We start from the raw sequence: 4,212 nt of genomic DNA on the forward strand, positions 1-4,212 counted from the left end.
TGGTGGAGAAAGGCCAAACCACCTGCCTTTGAACTTAGAGCCACGTTTGCTCCAGCTTTGTAGGTTCCAAAAAAGGCAACAAGGGAAAAGACCGACACTGTTAGATGGGACAAGGTGAGGGACGCAATATCTTTTGTTGGACCATCTTCTATTGGTGAGAGAGACACAAGCTTTCAGGCTATACGGAGCTCTTCTTCAGGGTTAGGCTATTAGAATGCCAGATCTCACATGTCAGATTTGTTGGATCCGTCCAACTCTGTCATGGGCCCTCTGGCTCAGCTCCAAAACCTAAGCCTGTTTCGGCTTCAACTTTTGAGAACCAGTGGTATTCTATTGGATTCTGCACTAGCCTGCGCTTCAGCTCCAACCTCTTCTCTGGTTCTGGGTCCCTCTTCTGATCTTATGTGGACCCTTACTTTAGTGGCAGATGTTCACTGTTTGGCTTCTGAGCATTCTTCTGTTCTGAGTAAGAAATAGAGGATCTTGAGGAAGAGAGAGGCTGTTTGTCTTCACCTGAAAAAAGAAGAGCAAGAGATTATTATCCTCTCCTCTGATCTGTCTAGACTTCGTCCTCCAAAGTCTCCTACAGTCTCCATGAAAATTTCTCACTGTTTATTTCTCTCCACCCTCCAGGACCATTGCTCTCATCTGTGTGGTCCAGCGCAGAGCCGAGGCTGGATCCATGTTTAGAGGAGGATAAAAGAGGAAGAGAACCTATTTCCTTCTGGTTGATGCCTCCTTTTGCTCCTGTGGATTTGTTCCCAGATCCAAGTTGCTGGGGAGTGGCAGTCCTGAGCTCTATGATGGGGTGCTGCTACAGGAATTTTTAAGTTGTCATCCTTGTAGATGGAGAGGGGATGTTTCACCAGTAGTAAATCTGGCTGCTGCGAAATCCTTGGACCCAGTTCCACTGGATCCATCTGCATCTCAGGCAGTGGCACCTGATACTCTATCTGAAGAGGAAGATGAGGAGATTGTATGGTCTTGTTCAAAAAGAGCTGAGAGAGACCACAAACCTGATTTATGACCAGATGAGCATCTGCCTCTTTCCATTCTGAGGACACACTACAGTTCCATGACCTGGTGGGTGATACAGCATCCACACTGAATTTACCTTCAGTAGCCATGAAGGAGACCTCCCACCCTATATTTGACATTCTTGGGGCTACCTCCAAGAGCAGGATATCCTTACCAATTCTCAATGGCCTGCTGCAGCCTGCTAGGCTGCTAAAAGGCAGGAGTTGACTAATTTCCAAGAAGACAGACAACTTCTATCAGACACTAACCTGGGTGTTCTTTATATTTTCACACGTCCTGTGCCTTACACTCAATCTGTTCAGAGATGCTGAGGGAAGGAATCAAAGGGGACATCAAGTGCAATACCCATAATACGCAGCCTCATCTTGAAGAAGTCCCGTTACAAGTAACCCACCTTCATTTACTCATCTGTAATTCTTCTTGTAGTTTTCCCATGCCTTACATTTGAGGCCTTTCATGGTTTTACCTACCCAGAGAAAAAGCAAGGCTCTGTCACCCATAGCTTAAGTACATGGCCCTTCGGCCGTTGCTCTCCTTTTATCTTGCCTTTATCCTATTGATTTCCCACCTTTGCTTCATTTTTTGTTGCGCTTTAGATCTGGAAAGAGAAGAAAAACATTAAAAGGCATATGATACAAGAAGTGAGGTGCAGGTTAAGCAACTCCAGAAAAAAGGAGCCAAAAGAATTGGAGGGAAGGACTAGTGTCTTTAATTCAGCACTTGACTGACATGGAGCCATGAGATCTATAAAGGAAGGCTACTGTGTAGCCTTCTATTTGTAAGGCAGAAGAACGTACAATATTTACATTTCACAGAGGGTGGGATAAGTTCCTAACTGCATGCTTTATGTGCAAATTACAAGAATAGAATTTGGCTCATTCCTCTCTGCCCTGTTGAGAATTGAGGTCTAGTCTAAACAACAAAATTACTTGGGTGTAACTAATCTGCACTGCCTGAGCGACATAGTTATACTGACCTAAGCACTGCTGTAGACAACGCTATGCGGGAGAGCTTCTCCTACTGACAGCTACCGCCTCTCACAGAGGTGGAGTTATTACGCCAGCAGGAGAGTGCTCGCCTGTTGGCTTAAAACATCTTCACCAGAAGTGCTATACTGACCTGTAGGGGCACAGCTTTGCTGCCGTAAATTTGTAGGGGAGACATGCCCTGAGACTTGCAAACAAAACACTTAATATCTGTAAAGTGTAGTACACATTCTTGAGTCACAGCAAGTGAGGGTTGTAAGGCTTCATTAGTGTTTGATAAGCAGGATAGCCTAGGGTGAAGGCTATAATAAATGCACTTTTAGTAGCTTATCAAGCAAAGGACCCTAGCGCAATAATTGAAGCTTACAGGAATTACCACTATTCAGCGCATGTACAAAAGCCTATATTAGCAAGTTAACTTGTCAGGCATCCCAATATGTTAATGATTCAGTATGGCCTTTAACTGCACATTAAACTGTAAGTAGGAAACAAAGGGCTACAGTCAATAACTAAAACCCTACCCAGCCAAGGTGGTGTCAAAGTGCATTTTGGTGGGTATTTTTAATTAACTGAATGTACCCCATTTATTAATACTCCTTACGTAAATAATAATTCAACATTTATTTGTCAAACATTTCAACTCAGCTACAATTGGTGAAAATGTTATCTTGGTTTATTGCATGTCCAGTAATGCTCATATGTTCAGGGGGCTACTATAGGCATTTGATTGTTACCTGTTTTCCAGGAATGTAATAGACTCAAAACAATCTACTTTTCAACTGTCATAATTGTAAATACAGGTTTGGTCTGTAAAGTAAGTTTACATTTAAGCTACTTTGAATGAGAGTTATTCAGCAGTACTTGATCGTGTTTTCCTCACAATCAGAAGTGTCCCACTTGATAGCACTATTAATATTTAAGTGATTGGCAAGTTATTTCCAAGGGACCAAGAGCCACAAAGAGGGGAAACAGGGACATGCTGCATTGCAGATCAGAGTTAAAGATGTGGAATAACTTTGTAAAACAAAAACATTTCATAACAAAATATACACAGAATCAAGTATTGATATTGCTTATGATGGGGGAATGTGTGTTCCTTGTAGTCAGAAGCTTTGTGTCTTATTAGAGCCATCCCTGAATTCTTGAGTCAATTGTGCTTCCCCAAGAGGTTGGAACTATTTTTCGAACAAAGTTTGTTCATCTTTATCACCTGCCCACTAAAACTACACTATGCACTCTCCTTGGAGAATGTCTTGAAAGTGGCTATCACTAAAATCAGTGAATGATCTTGGCACCAGTTACCTGAGAGATGACCACATCTTACCTGTGATTCACTGCACTAGTTAAGATATATCTGAGATATTCTTGCTCATAGTTGGCAGTGACCTTTCCAAGGTTGTAGCAGGACTTTTAAGAACTGACTCCCACTGATTGAGAAATGATATAAAGTGCAAACACTGATTCCCCCCTCCACCTCCCACTACATCCATTTAACTTAATACTACGAGTGCTAGCTTTGCATTTCCACAAATAAAATACACTTCTGATGAGAATTGCAGCAGTGGGAAGCTTTAACATAGCAGTAGCTCAAGCATGCAAATGGTTTTGGAAGGGCAACTCCTAACTGTCCAGGGTTTTATTTGTTTCTCAAGAAAATGACACCCAGCAAGTGTTCAGTTGTTGCTAACAGAGTAAAAACCCACTACAAGACAGTGAGTTAGATCTGTTAGGGAGGAGAGAATACATGTCTGACTAATAAGAAAAATTAGATTATCAGTGTATAAATGATGGATATCCTTTTTAGTTAGTACCTAACTTTTGATATTACATTGATCTTGAAGATTTGCTAGGTTGTACAATTTCCTTTCCCTCTGAAGTATGATCAAACAATTTAAAAACTCTTTAAATCAGTTTAAATAAAAACAAACCATTCTGAATGTATACTTCCTGAGTCTTTACTGTTTCAAGTTTACTAATGCTTCAATAGTAGTCAGTTTAACTAGTTTAGTTATATGCTTCCCACAAGTGCTGTAATTAGCCACTTCAGTGACAGCTGCTGTAAATTGCTCCCTACACCTTTCAGGGCATTCCAGATTAATAGTCTTACTCTTCCATATGCTGAAACAGACATGGTGAATATTCATTATGCAAAAGATTCAGGTTCATGTCAATGTGCTTACCACCAATG

This window comes from Malaclemys terrapin, chromosome 1 (assembly GCF_027887155.1).
Source record: "Malaclemys terrapin pileata isolate rMalTer1 chromosome 1, rMalTer1.hap1, whole genome shotgun sequence".
Taxonomy (NCBI): Eukaryota; Metazoa; Chordata; order Testudines; family Emydidae; genus Malaclemys; species Malaclemys terrapin.